At 42.8% G+C, this 25,781-nt stretch overlaps 1 protein-coding gene across 11 annotated transcripts in view; it reads right to left on the bottom strand.

The window, feature by feature from the left end:
• The window catches only part of ARHGAP24 (Rho GTPase activating protein 24), a 197,785-nt gene that overhangs the window by 63,198 nt on the left and 108,806 nt on the right, over nt 1-25,781 (bottom strand). The window contains exon 1 of one of the 11 annotated variants that reach the window (XM_085578200.1): nt 6,880-7,027. The exons of 9 other annotated variants lie outside the window; for them this stretch is intronic. The gene's annotated coding sequence lies outside the window, so the exon portion shown is untranslated. One more of the 11 variants, XM_085578199.1, reaches the window with a different exon arrangement.

Raw genomic sequence — 25,781 nt, 5'->3', positions numbered from 1 at the left:
ATCCGAAGGCAGCCAGACAGAAACTTTGTGTACAGACCACCCCCCAGGGGACTTTTCTTTGATTTAGCTTCCTAAAAATAGCTCTTCAGAAGGAATTGAGGCTTTCAGGGGTTGCTTGTTGCTTTTTTAACTAGTTCTGAAAAGGCTCCCTCATCCGTAGGCTTTTGTTGCTTTCAGCAACTTACAGGTCAAAAAGCAGAAGATATCCTGACAATAGAAACCTGACCTACATCTTGCCTCACTCTGCTGGGTTACATCGTTCCTATGCATGCTTATGTAAGAAAGAGAAATGGTGCACACCAAAGAGGGTTCAGGAATCCCAGCCTCCGCTGCTGCCTTTTCAGTAGCTTTTCACCCACCATTGGTGAATTCCTTTAAAATTACTCTACCATATTTTCCTCGTTCTGCAAAAAGCAATTAAGAATATTTACTTACCTCACAGGGGAGAGACAGTATTTCCGTTAATTATATCTTGTAAAGACTCTAAGAACACCCAGTGAAAGGCTTTATAGGAATGGGGAGTGCGTCATAAACTCAGAAAATGCACCAGCACAGACACAAAGATCATACCTGAAGTGAAGTATGTCAAGTAAGTATCCCGTTTAAAGAAAAAAAGTTGTCATTTAAATAACTACAAGATGCTGTCCTACCATACCTTAACTGAGATTTTACAGGACACTTATCAGAAACTCAGTAATTTCACATGCTACTTGGTGAACTGGAAGGAATCTAAATAGATGAATAAGGTGATTTGTAATCAGTGATAACTGTTAGAAACCACTAACTATAAATGTTGGTTTATTATCTGCTTTAAAAAGACAAAGTGAGTGCCCACACAAGGAGAAGCAGAAATGTCTCTCACTACTACCTATTGCTATCTTTAAGTTAAAGCCTCCCTTCAGTATTGGTGTTAAAAGCAGAAATCAGCTCCTTTCAGTACAGCAGCTGAAAGCTGCCAGGTTCTTACAGGGTCGAAGGACAGGATCTCTGAGCTGCAGGGGAGCAAACAACAGGCAGACAGGGGCAGGGAGATTGCAAGGGCAGGGCTGCTGCTTCTACCACGCAGTCTCCTGGGTTAGCTGTAGATTTTGCCCCCAAGGGATTTCACACTGAAGCAAGACCCCATGCCCCGACTTAACAACGTGCCAGCTGCCAGCCGGGCCCCGCCAGCATCACAAGTCAAGTCACGGATCAGGGCACATACCTTAGAGGCCTTGATGTAATCATTACACAGCAGTGACTGCACCATTTCTCAAGTACCCACTGCTGCCTCGCTATCCTTTTGCTAAGCAGAAGGATTCAAACGCAGCTGGGACCACAACCTGACCACCTTGAGAGAGGGAGGGCTGGCAGGTGAGGATGACCCTCCCAGGAGAGCATGGCACTGCGCAGTTGTACTCCTTTTGGAAAGCTGGCCCACAAAATGCTTTTGACAGTTCACTCAGTAGCCCTTAAGGTTACTAAAAGTGTATGCAATTTGTCATCTTCTCTGCCCCAAACCCCCAAAACATTTGTTTCTTTCCCCTAAGAGCCCTCTCTATTCCACATGTCAACCTCAGGGTATTAGGTCAGGTTTTGTAAGGCTGGGAAGGAGTAGAGGAGTAAGGCTGATGCACTTGCACAGCTGCCTTTCCTGTTTTGCCTGATGAACATCCCACTCTTCAGGGCATGCAAAGCCCTTCACAAAGCAGACAGATCCCACCAGTGGCCTCACATCCTTTCAGGACCAGACAAGGACTGTTTAAGGTAAGAACTTCTTTGGTAAAGGATCTCAGCATCTTTCTTCTATTGCTACACTGCTTCCATCAGCTCCTTCTGCTCTTAGGCAGCGTCCTATCCCTCACCTCTCTCAGCTACAAAGACACAGGCTCTGCCATGTACCAGAGTACCCCAGGGGAAAGGCAAAATGAGATCTGCCTTTCCCGGTCAATCTCCCCTCATTTGGAGGCAGGAAAAAGACAAAGATAAGCCCATGTTCATTTGTTCCTCTCAGATGTCAGTATTTAAATGCACTGGTTGTGGCCCAAGATTCATTCCTACCAGTACTGGTGATCACAGCGTGATCTGGGTAAGGTGTGCACCCTGATTTCTGAAGGAAGAGCATGTGAGATGCAGCTTCCATGGACTGCAGAAAGGCAGATGATACTATGATTCAACACTGAGGTTGCTCGCTGGCACTATCTCCTCACCATTATCATCCTGTTTCTAAAAAAAACCCCAATACTTATAGTTTGCTTAAATCTGACCAAGTGACCTTCTATAACTCTGCCTCCTCCATCTAATGACTGCAAAACTTCCAACCACAGTATTTCTGATTCACTCATATGTGTCCAAAAATCCTACTTAGAGGCTTTTGCCAGTGGCAACCGAGATGAAAAAGCTATTTGTGGAAATGAGAAAGACAAGATGATGTGGAAGAGGGAAATATAACAACCAGGGCATAATCTAATTCCACAAGAATGAATTCTACTTTCAAACCTCCTCAAATTAAATTTAAATGAAGAAAGTGTTTCCTTAGAACACATTTCTCATTTGAAGCAGCCACATCTCTCCTGATTCCGAGTGCCTAAATAAATATATTGCACACACCACTTTAAATAAGGATAGATTTTTCCATTTTCTCTTTGACCATTTATTGCAAGCTCCAATTGTACCTCCATCTCTCCCTTATTTTAAGTCACTCTGGGCCTATATTTTACACCTTCAACCTATCATTGTATTAGTTTTCATGTTAGTAGCATGCAGTAACAGAGATGTCCAAAGCCACTAATCCTCCTTTTATACTGAAACAAAGACCTCAATGGCAGGCCATAGAGGGACATGAACAAATGGTGCCAAAATACACTCTTTCCTCTGGTAACACAACACCACGAATTGGCTCCCTAACTGGCTGAAATTTAAAATCCACAGACAAGCATGGTGAATTCTTACTGTTAGAGGAAACATTTTAGAGGTTTGTTCACTTAGTATTGGAAAGCTAGTGCTTCCTCATTACAAATCCAACACATTTGCAATGGAGATATCCCATGGGGGAGAATAAAGGAAACCAAGTGAAGCCTGAAGCAGACTTGTAAACCAGGAAGCTGAAACAACTGCTGGATGTTGTTAGCTCTTCCACACATTTTCAGGAAACACTCTTAGCACACAGACAGCTGAGTACTACCTGTATTTTCCTGCATGAGAATGGTTCAAAGCTGCATTAGGGGACATTTAGACTGGACATTAGGAAGCATTTCTTTACTCAGAGGACAGTTAAACACTAGAATAGGCTTCCCACAGACGTGGTTGTTGCCCCAAGACTGATGCATTTTGACAGTGCCCTCAATAACAGGTTTTAACTTTTGGTCAAGTGAAGTGGTCAGGCAGTTGGACTGAATGAGCATTTACAGGTCCCTTCCAAATGAAAAACTCTCTTCTATTCCTAGTCTATTCTAGCCCATGCCATCTCTAAACATATGATGCTTATTTTTCACAAACATTCTTTGCTGATACTAGCTACCCCTCTTTTATTTATGGCTGAGTGTAAAACATCAGTTCAGGTATTCTCTCACACCTTTCTCATCCACAGAAACTGGACTTTTTTAGTTTTGTGTACAAAATCTCCCTCTTTGCCCTGCTGCCAGATAGGCTGAAAAGCACACTGGTCCCAGATCTAGATGCATACCTGGAAAGGGGGAAGGTTTCACAGGCATCATAGATAGAGCAGCTCTTATGACAACCCAAATGACCTCAACGTGTTCCTGGTCATTTTCAGAGTCTGACACTTACTTTTATCACTAAATAAAACCCCCACATTATTCATAAAATGTGTTGCCAAGAGAGGGTTCCAACTGCTCCTCTGCCAGCAGGAATGAATACTGAGAACTTGCAACTTTCTACATGCATGGTATTAGCACACTTCATAACTGTGTCTTGAAAAAAGAGGGAGCTGCAGTCTATGGATAATGTTCAGGTTAAGTACTTCAGTAATCTGCTACCATCTGACATTCACAGACAAAAAAGTCAATGATTTCATTTAATGATTAAAATGAGTTTGGTTTTGTATCAGACTTGGCTTAAGAAGGATGAGCTGAAATTAATTAGAAAATTATGTTTAATTTATAAGCCACTTCTTGAATTAGCTAACAAAGATCAGGGAGAAACAAAAATGAAAAAACACAGAAAGCTGTTTTAAAATAGATGAGATAATTGCGACTTACTGCACTGCATTCAGAGGACATGGGAAAGAATCTGACACCTGCTCATCTTTAGCCATAGCTCAGAAACCAGTATTTCTCTGAATGGACATTTAAATGATATTGTCAGTCTGGACTTTACAGTTTGCTTTTGAGCTGCATCTCTTGGATTTACAGCCTGCGAGAGATATCAGGTGCAGATCTTATGTGCAATCCATCACTTCCCAACTGGTACAATAAAGCCAGAAAGATACCTCACCTCCTTCAAATGAGATTTCTGACCTGTCTCAGAACCTGCACAAACACTGAAGTACAAGTGTAACCCCATTTAGGGAAGAGAAGCCCAGTGGCATCAACAGGTCATCCTGCAGAGCACAGCAAGGGAGTTCTATCCATGAGCAGCTCCAAAATTAGGGTGTTCCAACACACCCTGCAGGGCCACCTTCTCCTGCACTCCAGGCATGATGTGTGACCAGCAGCAGAGCATCTCACCCACTCACCTAACTAAAAGGCTTAAAGGGTGTGAGGGAAAAGAGGGGCTTTATATCCAAAATTGTATAAACACATACTCACTTATTAACAGTTCTCAGAAGCATTGCATCCCTTTACCTCTCATATTCACACTACCAAACACCAACTGAACTGTTGCTACTTTGAGCTGTCCTCAAGCAGGGTATGGACAGCATCTATAGATAGCTGAGAAGGACTGCAGTATCCCTGAGGTAATGGAGTTTTCTTTTGAGGGCCATGTGTCTTTCCAATAGAGATACCAGAGTATCAAAATTAGGCAATGTAGTTAGTCACACAGAATGTCCCTTGTACCAGGCTGATTCCAGCATGTGCCAGACAAGTAGATGGAAAGACACAACACTGATTAAGAACCACCCAGTCGGCCTTTCCAGCACTTTGGTAAAATTTGTTTATTTGATCACCATAAGCAAACACAGAGCTTTCATCTACACTGACATGTGCAGCATGTCCCAGAGAAGTGCCCTAACACTAAAACATTTGTCACTGAAGTTTTAATAAAATCTCATCCATCTCTACTTTTTGCCAAAAGAAAACCCAAATAATTCATCTTAATTCCTCTGAAAGTCTAACAAGTTCTAAACCATGCAGACTCAGTTTACTGAATTCAGGCCAGGGAGTAACTGACTTTTCATTCTACTTGCCTTTGTTTTAGTAACTAGTGCTGAAACTGGCAACTAGTGATGAAGACTATTTCTGGAGGATAAAAATCTGGATTGGCCAGAACCAGTGAGAACAAAACAGGGTATTTGAATTTTTTTTTAGAGAAGCACCAAAACATTAACTGTTTCATCTCACATGAGCATGACTGATTATCAGCTAATTATATGAACTGATTTAATGCACAAGCTACAACACATGCTACAGCTACTCTGCTTGCACCATCTGCACTGTTAATATACAGATGCACAGATCTAACAGGAGTACACTAAAACCCCCATTATGGAAGTGCCACTCCACCTGTCTTTTCAAATGTACCTTAAGCACAGCTAGGGCAGAGAATGTGACTCCAGCAGCAGAGAATAGTTTGGTAATACACATTTCTAGTACATGGAGAAGGCTGCTACAGCAGGTCAGCATGCTGAAATCCTAGCAGGATCTAAGAACACAAAGTTCATGGGAATTCAGCAGCTCCCCTTCCTTGTTTTTTCTACCAAGTAACTCAAGGGACACAGCACTTCGAGCTATTTTAAGATAATGGTATCATTAAGGGTGAAACACATGTAGTTATTTTAAAACAAAGCAATGCAGCTAAGCTGCATCCACGCTCACTCCGAAGACGGGGTCTGACTCTGAAGCAAGGAATTCACAAGCACCGCACAGCCGAGCTGAAACAAAAGCGCGCAAATGCGAGAGCAAAGCACTGCCCCGCTCCCCACGGCACTTCACACAAGCACAACTTTCCCTGCCGAGCCCCGCTGCCGCTGCAGCAGGCCAGGATCCTCCTTCCCAAGGCACGCTGGCAGAGGCTGTGACACAGCAGCAGCGCTTGGAAGCAGGCGGGCAGGAGGCGGGCGGGACGCAGCCGGGGTCGGGCTGCCGTCCCCGCGGGGCAGGAGGCTGCGGAGCCTCCGCCGCTCACCTGGCGGCGCCGGCCGAGCCCGGGCAGCCGCGGCCGGGCGCGCCCTGCCCGCCCGGGACTCCACCGCCCGGGAATGGCGGCACCGCGCCCAGGACCAGCCCCTGAGCCCCGGGACCGGCTGCCCGCGCCGGGACCGACCTGCGGGAGCGCCGAGGCGGGGTCCGGCGGGCCGGGGGTCAGCGGCGCTGGGGCCGGGGGCCGCCCGCGCTCGGACACGGCCCGGGCAGCGCTCCAGCCCCTCCGGCCGCTCGCACCGACCCCGGCGGGCTGCGGCTCCTGCTGGTTCCCAGCTACTCACCCAGGCACTGCCACGGCGGGGCTTCCACCGCAGCACGACGCCTTCCGCTTGGGAAACTTATCTCTCTCCCGCTACTGCCATTTGCTAACTTGCCTAAAGATCCTGCAAAAACCCAGAAAAGGCTAGGAAACGAGAGGAGACGACTTAAAAGCTGACGGTCAGGACAGGAATTTATGGAATGAAATCTTTAAGGGCAGGAGCAGATAGAGCCAGCCAGCTAACGCTTTCATGCCCTGACTCTGGCCAGCAGCTTCATTTCGTGGGCAGACCAAGGCTTAGGAGATGATTTAAAATACCTGCTCCTGGCGTGTTCCTCTGTGCATCAGCCGGAGTCCCCGGCGTAGCCAGCACGCTGCCGTGCCTCGTCCTTCTGCCTTTTCCAGCAGACCCCTCAGGATCACGGTGTCACGGTTCCCCAGGCCTTACAATCAAGCAGTTTGTTGTAAGGGAACTAAAAATAGCACTGAATTTTTCACTGGAGCACTTGCTTGAGTGAAGATAGTGCCAGTCAGCCCATGCATTAGTGAGCCGTACAGACTTCTAATACAGCCCAAATCCTCTTGGAAATACAGCCATTGACCTTTTTCAAAAGATTTTTTTTTTTTTTTTGAAAGACAGCACAAAATAAATCTTCTTTCTGATCACTAAAAGAAGAACTGAGTGAGGTTGTTTAAAGAATATCCTTGGGAAAGAGTGAGTCACTTAAGCTGCTTTTATGATAAAAGATCCCTGGAGGAAGTATATCTCCTTAGTCCCTGAGCTGTTCAGAGCTCCGTATGTCCTCTTGCAAATCAAAGTTTCACACTGTTAGGATTTGTGTTGTTTGTTTGTAATACTATGAGCACCTGCTTCCACTGAGGAATTAGGACTAGCATGGGAAACAGAGAAGGATTTTACCCTGGCCAACACCTCAAGAAGATCGCTAACAGAAGCATATGTCCTGTGGAGCACTGAGTAAGATCTGCAAAAAAGTCAAAAAAATGGCCCATAAGGAAAGTTTACAGCACAGGCTGACAAGTCCAGAAAAAATTCTCAGGAGGAATTACTTTCTGCAAACCTTTTCACTGCTGTGTCCAGAGAAAAATCACTGAAGACCTAAGTTGCAGAAGATGTCATTCAAGACAAAATGCCAGAGCTGCTGCCAATATCTGAGCTGGGATGCCAGATGAAGATTTGAATGTAAAACTTCCAGTCTGTGGATACCAGCCTCACACATATTCACACTGTGTCACACAAAGAAATGGGAAGGGGCAGGTGACGGCTGGCAGCAGCCATTCATGGCATTCTAAAAGTGATTCTCCTGGTGGTTGCTCCAGCCGTGAAGTGTGCCTGACAACAAGCCAGGATGTCTGAACCACAGCAAGTTAAGTCTTACTAAAATACATCTATTTCAAAGGAAGATTTTAGGATATAAGTAAACACTAAAAAGTTGGAGACTTACTGGGAATATCAGAGTACAGATGCTGTGTTTTCTTTCACTTTCATATGAAGAAGTTGATTGTTAATGTAAAATTGTCTCCCACACTTTTTCCCCTCATAAGCCTTTGAGCATTCCTTGCATTTTATTTGTTCTGCAGCAGAATTGCAGTATTTTTGCCCTCATGAAAGGGCTGACAAATTCTTTCTACTCTTTTCTAGTGCTGACCAAATATGCTGGAAGGCATCATATAACATCTATGTAGCAGCAGAGGTAGCCACAAACATAAGTGTCTTCATTCCTGCTCCACTCCCCAGCTATTATTTATATAGAGAGAGAGCATTAACTGAGCACAATGTTCTCACTAATTTAGTCTCACTTCACCATCTGTTACTTCCCATGAGTTGATCCTAATGAGAAACTACTTCAAAAACACATTTGAGGACCAGCTGCACCCAGTGAAGTCACCATAGGAGAGAAATAGTCCCCTCCTAATACATCATATTCCAATGGTACAAAGCAGTTCCTTCCCTACCAAAATCCATGGGAACACTGCTGTTAATACAAACACAGCCCTACGTCACAGCCTCTTGCAGTCATATTGAGCAAGTATCACACTCAACACTGTTTTTCTGAGAAATTCACAATTCTACCCAGTTGGAAGGGCAATGAGAGAGTTACAGACATCCGTCCCCCAGGTCTGAGCAGCCTGCTTTCTTGGAGCTGCTTTTCCTCCAGCGAGTTCATGGAATGATCACAGAAATTGGAATCTCCCCAGGAATAACATATGACCATTACCCCATACCTTTTCCATGCAACTCCTTGTAAAAAGGAGTCTCCATCTTTATAGGCACTCTTTATAAATACTGGAACATGGTGATATAAGGCCTCCCTTACACCTTCTTTTCTCAGTGCTAAACAAACCCATCTCTCTCAGCCTTTCCTCATATGGCAGTCCTTTGATCATCTTTGTGGCCCTTCTCTGGACACCCTCCAGCTTGTCTACATATTTTTGTATTGTGGGGACCAAAACTGAACATAGTATTCCAGGTGTGGCCTGACAAGCAATGAGTAGAACTGGATAACAATCCTTTATCTCTGCTGGTGGGGCCCTTGTTGGTGCATCCCACCATCCCGTTGGATTTCTGCCACAGTGTTTGATCATACTGAGCTTGTTGTCCACAAGGATCCCTTGGGCCCTTTCCACACAGCTGCTTCCCACCAGGCAGATCACGCACAGCCTGTGCTGCACCCCTGGATTATGTTTTTTCCGAGGTACAAGACCTTATACTTGGCCTTGTTGAGCTCCATAAGTTTCAGGCAGCCCACTCTCCAGCCTTATCCAGGCTTCTATCTTCCCCTTCCACAGGGTGGGTCTCCCTTCTGAAGTGCCCCCTTCCCACTCAGTTTGGAATCATTGGCAAACCTCAGCAGGGTGCACTTGGTCCCATCACACAGATCACTGTGAGGATATTAAACAGCTTTGGGCCCAGTATTGATCCTTGCTGGACCCCACTTGTGACAGGTCACCAGCCTGAAGAGGAGCTGTTTAGTGGCACCCCCTGGGTGCTTCCTGCCAGCCAGTTCCCCACCCACTGCAAGGACCACTTGTCTAGACCATAATGTGTCTGTTTGTCCAGGAGGAGGCTGTGGGAAACCAAATGGAAATCCCTGCAGAAATCCAGGTAAACAATGTCCACCGCCTGCCCCACTTGGACTGAGCAGTTCCTTTGCCATAGAAGGTGATCTGCTCTGTCAAGCACCACTTGCCCTTGGTGAATCCATCCTGGCTTTTCCCAATGCCCTGCTTCATGTATATTGTGATAGCTCCTAGGAAGATTCCTTTGGTAACTTTCCCGGGAACTGAAGTATCACTAATGGGCCTGTAATCTCCTGGATCCTCTGTTAAGTTCTTCTTGTATATCCAGGTGAGTTTAGCCTTCTTGTAGCCTTCTCTGATGTCCCCTGATCTCAAAGCTAAGGGAGAGCAGTCTCACAATGAAACCATCCAGCTATCTCAACACCCTCAAATGGATATTGTCAAGGCCCATTGAACTGTGGGGTCAAGCTACTGAAACAGTTCACACACCAACTCTTCCTCCCCCAACAGTGGTGGGTTTGTGTTTGCAGCAATCTGGATTGTTGTTCCCAAAGCCTAGGACCTAGCAGTGCTGGTGAGATGGAGGTGAAGAGAGTGCTGAGAACTTTTCAGTGTTGTTCGTGACTAATTCACCTCTCCTGTTTAATAGCCAGCCAGTGATGCGAGTATTCAACAGTCAGCCGCTCTCCAAAGGGTCAGATGTTGGCTGACACCATGCATGGAAAGGCAAGTGGAAACATTGGACCACTACTGAATTCGCAACAAGACTGCTACTGCCAAGGCCCTGCAGACAGCTGAACCACATCACAGCAAGTATGCACCATTTTCCATCTGAATTGTTGAGGTTAAACCTCTGTCCTCCTGAGAAAATTTATTTCTGAACATCCACCTAAACCAGAGTATGGCGGTCCCATACAGTGGTGGGAGAGACTACAAGATCAATTTGGTTGGAAGCCAACCTATAAGAATACTGCATATTTTGGTCAAAAGCACACGAGCAAGAATGATGCCCTGGAAAACAGCTGTTGTTTTTTAACTGTTTGAGACAAAATTCCAAGGCTTTGTGCTGTAGGATTCCTTTATTACAAATCAGGTTTAGCATTAATCCTCTCTGTTACTGTACCTAAGTGAATCAGCTAGGCTTGGGCACTGAAGAAACCCAGAAAAAAGTTGTGCCACAAGCCTGCAGAGTCCCTGGGTCCACTTGCTCTCCCCAGGGCTCAGAGGAGCAGAGTCTGAATGCAAGTTATCACTGCCTACATAAGTCACTGCTCCCAGTCAAAATTATGCTAGCAACAACCTCCTACCTTTCCTGCAGTTCATAAAAAAGGCAAAAAATCTCCTTCTGTTGCCTTTGTTGCCCCACAATTCTGTTCTCCGTGGCACCAGGGAATATTTAGAGGAGTATTTTGTAAACAGCACGTGTTCCAGTGGCTGGCGCAGCACTGGCCAGCACTGTGGGGCTGCGTTCCTCAAATTGTTGGACACTGGTGGACACCAGGGCCGCCTGGGCAGGGAGCAGCTGTGTGTGTAGGTGGGCAGGGAACAAGGGGAGGGACAGCAACATGGGAAACGCAGCAACTCTGCAGCCTGCAAATGTCATGGTCCTGACTGCAGCTCGCTGAATCCAGACAGTTCAACAAGTTTTCTTTTCGTGCCAGCTGGCTGAGGTGAGGGAAGCTGTTTTGCCAGATATTTTACTTTCTTCCCGAGTACCATGACCAGCAATAAATTAAATTTCTTAACTGACGAAACCAACTGCTTAGTGATTTCTGCTCTTCCTCTAAGGTTTGGGATCTACCACTTCAAGCATTTGCTTTACGTCCCCCTGAAAAGATTCTTCCTTATTTCTGGAGACTGCAACTTTGCACACTGGGATAATTTTTAATACTTCATGTGACTTCAGAACAAACTCCTTTTCTTCACAGTGCATGCTGTGATTTGGGATTTAAGCCTCTACTTCTCTTCTCTTCACTTTTAGTACTTCATGGCAGGACTGTTTTCAGAGGTGCCTGCTGGGCAACCCCCATGCCAAATGGGGGTAACACCCAGAAATGTGAATTAAGGATCATCTAATGTTGATTTAGCTGTTAAGCATATCCCTTGTGTTTTATGACATGTTTTTAACAATATGACCATAGTTACATTAAAGAAGGAGGTATGGAGGAAGACAGCTATGCAGTGTAGGAACTTGCAGAACACTACGAGGGGAATCCCTGAAATACCCATAAATCCCCAACTGCTTAGGGAATTCGGTGTGACAAGAACACTTGGGATTCTTTGTTAAAAGCATCTAGAAAATGTGAGGATGTCCAGATTTCAATCTGCCCTCCACTTTATCAGCAAGTCTCTTGCTGTCAATAAAATAATCTCTGTTGAAAGCAAAGCTGTCAGCTTGTCCCTCAGCATTACTAAAGGCAGCATTGCAGCAACAGGCATTACTAGACAGCCCTAGGAAAAGCTGCATTGTCCTTTCAGTTACTCTGCTGGATAAAATTGCTGTACACATTTCATAGACAGGTAAAAAGTCAGTCACACACACAACCATAACAGCAAAGAGGACATTACAATCACAGAAATTATTTCCTCTGTGATACAGATGCAGCATCTGGTTTTGCATATTCCAGCACAAGAATAAATCTTCCAGAGTGCTTTCCTCCATTTCCTTCCAACTTCACTGAAGTCCAAATAAAGTTCAGCTGATATGTAAGAAATTAGTCTTTCTCCATACATTGTGTATTTGGGCTTTGAATTGGTTGTATTTGTGCAGCCCCCAGGGATGCCCAAATAACTCTGAGTATCATGCTGAGATCTTCTCATGGAAGCTTCTGTCAGTTGTACCATGCAAAGGGCTCTCAGCTGCACACTATTTAACTTGCCCAATTACATTTTTGGCTGCTGTTCTGCCTTGCAGCTTAGAGAAACCCTCTCCAAAAGCTAGGTCACAAGAAAAATTGCCAAAATATGCTATTTTTCAAAGAACCTATTCCTAAGGAGAATGGGAGATAGGAGAAGCATTATAGGAGGTCTGGAAGAAAACATCAGAAAAAAAAATTACCATGAAATTGTAATCCGTAAGTACAACACTTTTCTATCTTCCCCTTATATCTGTTGTTACATTTGGAATGAACAGGTTCATAAACACAGATGCATCCACAAACTGCCCTTCAGATATTAACTCCCTTTCAGTTTTGATGCTGGAAAAGTATGGTGTTTGTGTGATGCATCTGTCTACTTGACATAAGTAAACACCAGCTGTTATTTCCTTGGTTTACGAAAGAAAGAAGTAAATAAAAATTTATTAATTAAACATGGAATTCAGAAAGCTCAGATGTGGATTCAAGACTTATTACACAATCATGTCAACTTTCAGCCAAGGAGAGCACATGGGACCTGTGTCTCCCTCTGAATCACAGTGAAATAAATGCTGGTGACAGCAACATCTTGGTTTCCAATCCAGAGATGGAGTCAAAAAATAAGCAGATGTTCTGGAGGTGAACATGGTTTTGGGGTTTCACCATGGAAAACAACCCTCCATGTGAGCCAGAAAAGCACATTATTTGCTCTTATATGGCAAACAAAACTTCTCAAACTCTTAGCCTCTGACAAACAGACAGCACATCCTCTGGGTTTTTTCCCAGCAATTTTTCCAACAGCTCACCGCCACATGCACCAGGATGGTACAGGACATCTGCAGCATCAGTGACTATGAATCCAGTTCTTTAAAGCTGCTCCCTCCTGGGTCATCAGCTCAAACACAGCCCTAGTCTGAGATGATTGAAATTTGCCATAGCCTGACACCTGTAAATCAGCACCAATGAAATAAGACTGACTTCACTTCCATGGGTGCTGGAGAAGCATCACAATAAAAATGACTGTAATCAGTAGCACCTCTGATATCCAGCTCAATAAAAGGGGCTTTGTCTTTATAGGTCATCTGTGGGACCTTCAAAGATCCTACAAAAAAATGACTTCCAACTATAGTTTATAAAAGATTAATAATACACAAATCACACATACAGCCTCCAGGAGTTTACCTAGGTTACAGTGAGAGACTTGTTTCATCCTGTGTAACTTAGTTTCTGTCAGGAGATCCCTGTTCCTTCCCATAAGCTTATGTTTATTCCAAAGGTCCTGGGAGAGGATAGCAAGGACAGGGTAAGAATTAGCTGTTCACCACTATTTCACAACTCACACACAGAGAGGCGCATCAGCTACAACTTGGCAGCTAGGATCAGTATATTATTCATAAATCACAGACTCAACAGCAAGCTGGAAAGTAAAGTTTCTGTGCTTTGCATTGGTCTAACTCTGATAAAGGGTCAAGGAAAAACACAGCAAGAAAGCAGAAAGCTTGCTTCTGTCCACAGAGGCTTTTATGCAGTTCATAAGCTGAGACAAAATAGGAGTAGTGAAAACTAATTTTCCATATCCCACATAGGTAAGTCCTAAAATACTAGGTATAACTGTTGTCTTCCAGGGACCAAGACAAGAGAACAGTTTTTCCAGTGGCTAATACTAATAAAATATATTTGAGAAGATAGTTATATAAACATATTATTCCTCTAGGCTACACTAAGCGAGTAAGTATCCTTTTTCACAAACAGCAAAATTAATATATCATAGACTCATAAAAGGGTTTGGAAGAGACCTTAAAGATCATGTAGTTCAAATTCCTCTGCCATGGGTAGAGACAGCTTTCACGAGGCCAAGTAGCTCAGAGTGGTATCCCTCTGGACTTGCTACTGTGCTGGGAATGAAAGAGCTGAATATGTAATGGAGTAACAGTGAAATATCTAAAACAGACCCGAGAGAGGCAGCTCCAGGAACAGAAATGCAGTGTATTTATTCCCTGTTTGTTGCCACTACTCACTCCATCACTAACAAGGCTAAAAATAAATGAATTATTTGCTTTGCCCAGGGTAGAGATGTCCTCAGTAGACACCCACATTCTGAAGTGATAGCAGGGTATAGTCATGAGCTTATGAAAATTCCAATTTGGCTTGCTCAGCTGCAATATGGAGTGGGCATCCCTGAGGAATCCTGGAATCTACCACTCCACACAGCCTCCTACCTGAGCAGCCCATTTTTGCTGACTGTTGGAGCTGAACTGTCAGACTCACTGCACAACTTTTGGCAGCTACTAAAAAAATCCTTAATTTCTTGGTCAGTCCAGGCTGAAGAAGAAACAAGCAATGAGTATCTTCCAAAGGGCAGGATCAAAAGGTGCTGAGAGCAGAGCCCTGTCAAAAAACAACTCGGCTTGCTGCCAGCACTTCATGAATGATCTATGTTACAGCCAAACACACGCTTGGGGATAGATTCACTGCTCCAGTGATATTTATGAGCTTTTTAATTTGACAGGGCTCATTAGAGCATTCCCCAGTGCCGTGCTCCCCTGACCTGTGCTGCAGGTTCACTGCAGTCCTGATGTCTATGGAACACAAGATGCAGCTTTGCCACATCCTCTGGGAAACAAGAACGTGATTTCTTAGACTGTAATCACTACCCTTATACCAATCCAATATAGCTCCATGGTCTTACACTGTTTAGATGACCTTTTCCTGTACTTCCTACAACTGCACGCTTTTCAAAGGAAACAAAGCATATTTGGTTTTCCCATTACAAACACATCATTCTTTGGGAGCACTAAGAAATTAAATACCCTGAAGCATGCTACATCCTAAATGTATCTGTGTCAATTACATGCATGTTGGGAACTTTGAGGAACTAAGCCAAATCAACCCCAGCTCTGTAAAGTAGGACCATTCTCCCCAAATGAAACACATGCACATAGAAAATCCACAAGCCTTGGCTCAGATATTCTATATGCATCTATACACTACACATTACCACACCAGGAGTCACAACTGTTCAGTAACATTTGGAAGCAGCCAGTACTGTTTACTGAAGGATAAATAATCAAAATGTTTCCAACCAGTACAGTTGTAGAGCAGCAACCTTCAGACACAGTGTGACACACAGGATATGTGATGTCCTGCAAAAATCATTTAAATAACTTCAAGTGGAGTAAGAGGACTTCAAAAGCATACAGCAATTTCTCATTAATACTACAAATGCAGCGTGTTCCAAACTGCAGATGTGCATTCACTATCAGAAGCGTAAATATCCCATATTTTGTGTATCCTTCTCCCTGTTCCTTGGCTTTATACCTACATTTGGTAGCACGACTCCTTCATTTGATGCCCATATTGATTTCTCTTTAAAGCCTAATCCAGTCAAAATGTGTACACAGGCATGGTATTACAGCCAGACTAATAGCACTTAAAACCCCCAGTGTCCTTTCCCATACTAAATGAGCTACAATCTGACATCATCGGGATTTGCAAACACACCTGTCATAGCTGACATCCTTCCTGCAAACAGTGATTACACAAAAATGGAGATGAAAAACAGTGCAAGTCATAGGCATTCGTCAGGAAGCTTGTTCCCTCTTGGATAAAAGGTTGCTTAACTGGTCAAAGACAACCTTGCATCTTGAACTCCAAAGAAACCAGATAAATAAAAACTAAAGTACAAGTTATAAAGTTTTTCAAGTGTCATTATCACAGAAGAGGGAGAGTCTGAAGTTGTTTTCCTGCAATCTACTCAGACCACTAGATTTTATAGCCTCCCATGCAGTTTTTCAGACAGTAAAACCTCTTCAAGTCCTGACAAACAAATCCTTTCCTTTAGGTTCCTGAAACATTTGACAGAGCATCCTGCAGATGAAAAGGCAGAAAGGCAGCATTTAGCAACAGTACTTTTAGCATTGACTCATATGTTGCAGCAGAAAGATTATCTCACTCAGAAACAAAAGTATTGGCAAACAGCTAGGTATTTACCTGAACACCAACAGGTTCATCTCTTCACCAGAGATTCAGTTTTGTGTAAAGGGAAGCCCAGCTCAAGTAACACACTAGCCACACTCCACCTGCTACTTCAGCAGAAACCAACTGCTGCATGAAAAACTTGGATGAGTACGTTTCAAAAGTTTAAAGAAAAATTGATTCTGGATTAAAATTATCAACTGATTTCCCTCTTGGCCTTCCTGGGAATTGAACCTGTCTACACAATTAAGCTGTATAAAGATTTTCTCTGAAGCTATAAAAGCCTTTTATTTATATCAGGATCTCATCATAATAAACACCCTGCTCCAATCTGTTACAAGTTGAGGGGATGACAAATACTACAGTGTAAGCTGAATACACTCAGCACATTAGGCATCTAAAGCAGTGCAAAATTTTACTTATCAATTTCCACCTTAATTAAGAGCAATCTTCTCTTGAACTGACTACTTTGTATGAACCCAGCGTTCCCAGTTGCCAGGAGGGAATGAATCTATGAACAGTGTGGGGGTTTTAAGGCACATCTTAAAGGTTTCTTAATCTGTAGCCCATCCTGACTACCTATTGACTGAAGTTTAGTTATGATAAATAAGTGGTTTTTTGCTCCTATTATCTGAAATCTACAGTAGCAGTTGCAGCCAGGACTAGGTAGCAATGTGTTAGTAAAACCAGACCTAACTGCAAAACCAAAACTGTAAAACAGAAGTTATGCAGCTCAGAAGTGCGATGCTGCAATATACATCTTGTTACACATACCTAGAGCCTGACACCTTGCCTTAGGAACTCCAGAGCTCTAGGGTCAGCATATCTTCCCAAAAATAAGTGGGGCAGCACTGAAATATACACTAAATCTAAGAAGGTATGGAGAGAATTGCAAATATAACCCACCCAGATGTGGCATAATGCTATCAAAGTTTAACATGTCAATCTGCTCATTTAATTAAAGCCTTTTCATCTCCATGGTTAATGGCAGGTCTGTACAGCAGAAATGGCACCAGAACAGATGTTAGCAAATTTGTCAAAGCTGCAGGATGATTGCTCTGGCTTTAGTGTCTTTTGGAGGACTACTCTATTTACATTCCTACTGATCTCTCATGTCAAATCTGGTAAATATTTGGCTGCCCTACAGGAAGGCATAAGCCAAATTTCTTGGTTAAAGTCATCTGCTTTGAGAAAATACCATATAATTACAGGCAGCCCTTTTCAAGATTTCATGGGGAAAACCTTTAATGATGGAAAGCATGCCTTAATTTGAAATAGGTCTTCCTCCATATTTTCTTCTGTTTTATCTGTTCAGGATTCCCTTGCCAAACCATGGTTGTGAGTTAAGACAGGAAAAAAATACTTTGAGATCAGCTTGGCCACTCAAGGGAAGTCCTGGACAAGGAAAGGCCTGTATCATAATCCACATTTTGGTGGCATCAAGAGTGTCCAGGGCAAAGTTAAACCTGCAGGTGCACAGAAGAGTCTCACCGTGCATGCTGGCATCCAACCAGAGGCACAGCCCATGGGTGATCCACCTGTCCTGTGCAGAGCACATCTGGACGAGGGCAGAGGAGCCAGCAAGCCTTTGCCCCAGGCACTGAACCACATTAATGAAACACTTTGAAATGCTTGCATTACAAAAAGCAATCCAGTTACCAGTGAAGGCAAAGTAATTGCCTGCAATGTCAAAGAGAGGACACAGCTGTTTAAAGCAAATGTGACCCTTAGCTCTGTTTATAGAGCAGGTTATCTGAATTATGTAAGAAAATAGCACATTTTGATTGAGTAGTATTTTGTTTTCCAGTTAGGGAAGTTACACTTCCAAAGGCTATAATATGCAATGTATCAGAGTGAACAGTTTGATCTCAAAATACTGCTCAAAGAGCCAGAGGCACACAGGAATGCTGCAGGGTCAGCCACACAATGGAGAAGGGCAAAGGGCTTTCAAAAGAAACAGCAAGCACTGTCAACAGAGGCAGCATGCAGGAGTACAATCCTCTCTTACCAGAGATCTGCCTCTCTGAACAAAAACCACTCCAGGCTGAGCAAGCAAGTTTTCTCATTCTTGTGATTCTAAGCAAATGCCCTTTGAATCAAAGATGTTCCAAGATAATGAGAGCAACTACAGTTTATGAAAGCAATATTAACAGAGATATTCCCTGTCTTCCACAAGAATTGCTCAGAGAGCTTTTCAAGCTCAGTTACCATCACTTCAGTTTATCAATATGCAAATTAGAGCAATTAGTCAGTAAGTGGCTCACTTGATCAAGTGCATATTAAAAGATAATGAAAGGTTGAAAAACAACCTGGGTCCATGCTAAGGTGATTCATAAGCTGTCAATATAAAGTTATGCTTTATAGCACATGGGAAGGTGCAAAAAAAAAAAAAAAAAAAAGAGGATCAAAACCTCAAAAGGAACTTCGGCATATTTCAACATAATTGATCCTGTGAAACTCATTCATGAAATTACTGTACAACTTTTCTTTTTCCTTTTACACCCTCCTTGGACTATACTCAGCTGGAAACCTGCAAATGCCAAATCATTTGACATTATTTAAGCATGACTTACACAGACCTACAAAGTGAACAGCCTCCTTTTGAAGGTTCTATCAAACTTGGGTTTTAAGACACTGCTTGTCATCAGAGCTGCCCTGGCTTGGCCCTAGTCTCTCCTGCCTTCAGCAGGTAGAGTTTGCCATGCCCACAACACAAGGAGAGAGGATATGACCTAGTAGTTCGTACAAGGAAGCACATAGTGGATGTGTTAAGGAGCTAGAATGGATTTCTTTTCAGCCCAGGAAAGTGTTTCATCTTGATGGAGCCTGGAGATGAGCTGTGCACAAGAAGGTAGATTAAAATGCAAAAGAGCAGGACTAAAAGGCTGGTCCAGCCCTGCTCTGCCACCATAAGGGAGAAAGTCAGTGCTGGGGATCCGCAAATCACATTACTCTGCCATCATGGATCCTCCAGTTGTGTCCCATAAGCACAGTATTTTTATTTTTTTTTCTGCTCAAAGATAATGTCCTAAGGGCCAACATAAAGGGAATGAGCATGGAGGAAGTTCCCTGATGAATTAGGGACTGGCTGTTTGTGCATAATTTCACCAGGACTTACTCCTTCTTTATTAAGCACTTATTCTCAGCTACTTTACAACAAAATCCCACTGTGCTCTGCTCTTAAAGAAGAAAAAGTACCTCTCTGCAGGAGAACAGGAGGTAATGCTACAATGTCCACATCTCTCTAAGAAAGTGGGTAAATTATTCCTTCATCTTCAAGTTTACTGAACACATTGTGTACTTTTGCCTCACAAAACTAAGATCCTGTGCAATCACTTATTTTCTACTTGCTTCTTAGCATAAATGGGTATAAATGTTTCACGAACCATAAATGTTTCAAGAAGAAGATAAATGGTGAGCAATTTCAAATGTAATCTTAATCTTCCCCCATTTTAATGTGTCATCTATTTGCACATAGGGCAGAGATGGATCACCTGAAACTATTCATTTGTATAGTGGCATGGTGAATACTATGGGTATTGGGTAATAAGAATCCAGCTTTGCTCCCTGTACATCCTGCTGTTTCAAAAATATTCTTAAGTTATTATTTGTTTGCTAATTTAATAATAAAGATAATTCTAAGTAGATGCACTCCCTGTTGTCCCAGCTTTGAACTAGGGGGCAACCATCTGAATCAAAGTCTGTTAACATAGATATTACCCTTGCAGGGAAATAGCTGAGCAGTAATTTCTTTGGATAATGTATAATAACTGGGGATAATCAAGGAAGATGTGAATGCAGGGAAGCACATGTTACAGCATATACAGCTCTCCTCCAATGTAGCTGTAAGTAGAATGAACTGGAATTATTATGGCATTGTTGTGATCTTGTATGGAATATGCAAATACCCTGTGGAAGGTTTCTAACATAGAACTATTGCTATAAAAGCCACTTGCATCTTCCCTCAAAACACTCCTGGGCCAGGCCCACAGCTACCAAGACTTTCAACTGTTACCTGCTTTATGCTGGACAAGGGAAGGCTTGATGTTTGCGGGTTTTTTTTACTATTTTGGTGGGTGTTAACTAATTTATAGTAATCTATGGGGCTTTTTTTTCTTAATTAGAAACTCATTCAAACACTTCATTTAACTCTGGGAAAAAGATTTCCAATAAGGGTTTTAAAAAGCTCAAGTTGACCTCATTTACATTAAGGGAGAAATCAAAAAAGAAAAGTCAATACAGGACAGAGTAATCTCGCAGGGACATCTTGTTTTACTTCTTAGAATAATCAGGCACATCTCCAACACCACTGAAAGAAGTCAGGCCACTTTTCCTACATTTTTCCTTTCTCTGATACATATGCTCTGGAGGAGCAAGACATCTGCTGAACTCTGGGGTTTAGAGACTGCTCAGCTGTACAGTGATCTGATTATGCAGTCAACTCCTTTGGGAGCCAGCAGGCTACTGAATTTTCAGTGTGTATATATATATATATATATATATACACACATATATATCTCTGTGTGTGCTGTAATGTGAACGTGCAGAGACAATCTCAGCTGCCATCTACTGCATTATTAAAACAGCTCCCAGCAAAGCTACTATTTCCATTAAAAATAATGTCTGGTATGATTTAAAAAACCCACTGCAATATAACTTAGCTGTTCACAATTTCTACTGTCACTTAAACTTGCTTGTCTTCCAATTTAGCCACTGAAGCTTGCTAGAGGCAGCCTGCTCCCCTAAGGCATGCTGTCAGCACACTTGGGTTGTACCTGCTGGTCACAAGAAATCTGTAACTGTGGGACTTTTGAAAGCCCTACAGAGATACTTTCTGCTCATGCAAAGTTTTGAATGTGTTGTTCTACTGCAATCAAAGTAACAAAACAGCAACTGTGCATGATATGACACTGCCCTTCCAATCTAAGCATTAAAGCCTTCAGAGAGGAAAAAAAAAAAAAGAATATTGCTCCCAGATGGGAGAGCAAAGTTCTACCAAAAAAAAAAAAAAAAAAAAAATTAAACATGCAGTGGGAGGGAGAACATGGAAAACAGTTACGGAAGTGATGTCAAATCACTCAGGATTTGATGTAAGATTCATTACTTTCACAGATGCAATTTTTGATAGCTTGAATTCCAAGATTCAGCAATTTTAGTGGAAAGAATTTGTAACAAGTCATGGGAACTGCTGGATTTGCAGCAATTAAACACAGGCATGGGAAAAGATGTCATGCTATGCAGTTTCAGGGAGTTAAAGGAATGGTGCTAATATTAGGTTTCAAGTGAAAATCTTTTGTGAAGCCTTCAGCAAATAGAAGATATATGAGGAAAATAGTCACCTCCTTCCCTCTTTGGAGAAGTGTATGTCCCTAAAAACAATACTTGCGTCAATTGCCCATCATAATCCATAACTCAATTTGTTTATTATTTCTTTTTAATTCAAAACAGCATAAGTTTCTGATTTTCCTACAACGTTTATGCTATGGAAGGTTACATCTCTTGAGATCTGAGCATTTGCTGTTAATGGTTTAAATCAAACCTAGTGGCAGCTACTGATCACTCAAAACTACTGCCATTACAGCTTAACTGCAACTTAAAATATTTCTCACAGCAGTACAAAATACTATTTTTATTTCTGAAGTAAATTTAATTCTGTCTTTAATTATTCAATTAAGTGATGAGATACAACAGTTGGATTTTACCTGCTGACAGAAAGTATAGCAAAACCTAAGGTGCATTCTAGCATCCTAAAATGCCTGTGCTAACTTCCAAAATACTGCACAAGGACAACACTAGCAGCAGGGAGCAGAGCATGGCACAGCTTCTGGAATCAGCTAGAAAAAAAATAGTATTATTATGCTAAGCTCTCAGGAAAGTGTATCCTGGTGGGCCAACATAAAGAAAAGCAGTGATCAGCCACAGTCTCCCAAGAAAGAGAAGGAACAATAGGAGAGAGCCCTAGTTTTCACATGCATATGCAGTAACTCCTTGTGATCTACAAATGTCTGATTAGCTGAAATTACAAAAAGCTGTGAGCCCTCCAGCTGGTATTTGTGACTTAAGTTTAATGAGCCAGGGCTGAACCAAAAAACAAGAGTCAGGGAAACAACAAAACATAAAAAATATAGAAAAGAAAATCAAATTAAGTGTAGTTGCAATTTCCAAATGACTAGGTCATGATGAGTAGGAAATGAGATTAATATGTGGTTGTGCAAAGGTTAAGGAGTGGGACTTCTCTTCCCACACTTGAAGGGGAAAAAAAAGAAACTGAAAAGATTTTTCCAGGTCAGGGTTTGTTTAGAGTTAGTAGCATTAAAGGTTGAAGGTTTATGGGAAAAAATGTGCCTCCAAGTGGATAACTTCCCCTTTTATTGCGCCACTTGAATATAGCCTGCCATGGCTGCATCTATGACAACTGCAGAGCTGAAGCAGTTCTAGGAATTGACAGGCCAGAAGGGAGAACTTAGCATTGTCCCTGATCTGCTCAGCATCTTCATTAACTTGGGAAAATACTACATTTACTGCATGCATTGCAAGAGGTACTCAGGTTTTTGGTGATGGACTTTTCAACTTCATGCTCTGTAATGCCATCACAAATACAGATCCATGCACTTTGCAACTACACTGGTGCAGCCAGCAGAGATTTCATGGTACCTTATTCCCCTACCCCACCCCAATTTCCCTGTATATATCAGGTGTGTTAACGATAGTCAGCCAGCTGCTGTGACAGAAAAAAAAGAGCACTGGCTTGGAAACCAAGAGAGGTTCCTGAGAGGGAACTTAGCATAGCAACTTCATAACTGTAGTTATTAACAACTCAACTTCCTGCATGTGTGCAAGACAATACCCTTCTCCAAAATTCCCTTCTACACTCATCTCTTAATTAAAATATTTTATATTTTAATCTTAATGAAAATATTTTATAGATGCATATACACAGGCAACGTTGTAACGCACAAATTCTTTCCATGTCAGAGGACTGTATTTTTGGTTTTGTTGTTTTTACCTACAAAAGGACAGGAGGTCAGCCCTACACAGAGATTGTTTAGTAGCATCTGTACCTTGAAACAATTCAACCATCCCAAGCAGACAACACTTGGGAACTTCTGTAACCTCAAATGAAATTTCCAAGTACCATGGCCAAAAGAAGAAGTGCTACAGATCACAGGGGAAATACTCCTAAACATATTAAGCACTGAATACTCTGTCCCCATGGATTGCTTGTCTTAATAGCCCGTGCTGTCCTGCTGGGAACTCACGTCGCATTCACGGGGCACTGCTGGTAATACTAAGCTGTCACATCTGATCCGGTCAATGTGACAAAAATATCCCCTCTTCTTTTCCCAAAATGCAGTAAAGAGGAGGAACACCAGTCAAAACTGCACACACTCCTTTCCCCTGACCTTTGTGGCAGACATCCATGCACACAGCTATGGCATTTCCCAGGGAGAGTGAAAGGCGAGTGAGTGCTGGCTGTGGCATTCCCAGACAGCTCAAAGACATTCATCACATCATTACCCAGAACTGGTTTCCTTCTCGGCCCAGGGCTGACTCACACATTTCAGCTTAGGCTGTATGAGCTGTGCAAGTGTGTGGCATTCACCTACAAGGAGCCTTCTGCAAGACTGTAAACACATTAAAGTTAGTCAGGAAGATGCTGCAGGCCTTTGGGCATCCGTGGTTGTCAAAAAGCCATTTGATGGCCAGGTATCAGCCAGTCCTGGTCACGAACACACAGCTGAACCCTGATAACTCACTTCTGACAAAGTCTGGTCCTTGTGTGATATTCTACGTAACACAGATTTACCTGCATTTCCAAGCACTCAAATAAGCAAAGGCAGATGTGCAATGTCTGAACTTCCAATGATAATACAATCTGCTCTTTTAAAGTTTCATTTTATTATCTCTACTTTTTCACAGGGAAAAATGAAAAGATCTCTGTAGCAATGGCAGCAAGCTCTTTGTGTACAAAGTTATTTTAGCATCTAAGTAAAATATAAAAGGGTTTTCTCAAAAAAACAAAAAAACAACCAAACCCCACTGTTAATTTCTCCCAACAGGTGGATGGATCCTGTGAAAATGACTTGGCTGATGTCCAACAGTAACTCATGGAAAAGATTATTCAATTTGTTTTCATGTTAAACCAGAGCATGGTGGATAGACAGAATGCATGTTATAGAGGGCAATTCCAGAATTAGCCAAGGAAAAATTCCTAGATACTGCACAAAGCGCAAGGTATTTTGCTGTGCACGGGGAGCCTCCAAAAAAGGCTGAGTTTGTCCTGTGCAAGAAGTAGAGAATTATTTATTGGTGTGATAAATGTGTGCTGATCACCAATATCAGCATTTGAAACTATGTGCCTTGTACACTAGAAGAATTATTAAGTAATGTCCAAACCAGACTGTTTTTTAATCACACATTTCACTTCAAGAGAAAATGCAGCATGCAAATTGCAAAGGGGACTCACACAACAGTAGGAAAGACCAAAAATTGAGAGAGGAGCACAAAGACCTAAGAAAAAGGCAGGCAATAAGGAGGAGCTGCATCATTATGACATCCACCTCATTATGTCATCCTAACATGATAAAGCCACATAGTACATTTACTGTTCTTGCTCAGTTTACCCCCAAAAACTGCCTCTAGCCTACAATCATTAGGAAACTCAGCAGAGACTCTGCACTAGTGAGCATTTCTATTTACTTGCTCCTGACTAGAAAACTGCTCTACTGTACAGCTGGAAGTCGCTGTGCCTTCAAGGAATCCCTTCCATTTGGTGAAAGGGTAAAGCATCCAGCCCTGAAGTGAATTCTTTTACCTTTTTACATTCCTACAGTGAATTACCCTGCTGAGTCCATAAAGCTCCAAGAGTCTCTAAGAGCTGTGGCCCTGACACTGAGGAGCCCTGAGCACTGACTGTGCTTGGACACCCCTGTTTTGTCCAGGGGCCACACATATCCCCGTCCAGCTCCATCTGTCCATCCCAGCAGAGGCCAGACCTCGTGCTGACTGTGCTGCAGACTGCATTCCTCAGCTCCCAGACTGTGCTGTTTGTTTTTCATCAGAAGCAGCAGCCCAAAGCAATGGAAACTGTGGGAATTAGCTGCGCCGTGTGAAAACACCATTTACAGTACTTCAGTGTTCAGGCCCCTCAGACAATATAAATTCCTCCCATATGGATGCCTGTTGCTGGCTGGCCCCAGCTGGGGCACAGCACAAATCCAGGAGGATCTCTGGAAGCACTGAAGCCACGTGAGCACCCTGTCCCCCTGAATGCAAATGGCAATTGGCTCCCTTTCAAAGAAAGGGTAAGTCAGAGTAGAAAGGAGGAAGCTGGTGTGATGCTGTGGGATT

This window comes from Lonchura striata, chromosome 4 (assembly GCF_050655825.1).
Source record: "Lonchura striata isolate lonStrDom1 chromosome 4, ASM5065582v1, whole genome shotgun sequence".
Lineage (NCBI taxonomy): Eukaryota > Metazoa > Chordata > Aves > Passeriformes > Estrildidae > Lonchura > Lonchura striata.
Note: the sequence above shows the minus strand (reverse complement) of the source record. Positions and strands in the feature narration are given on the sequence as shown.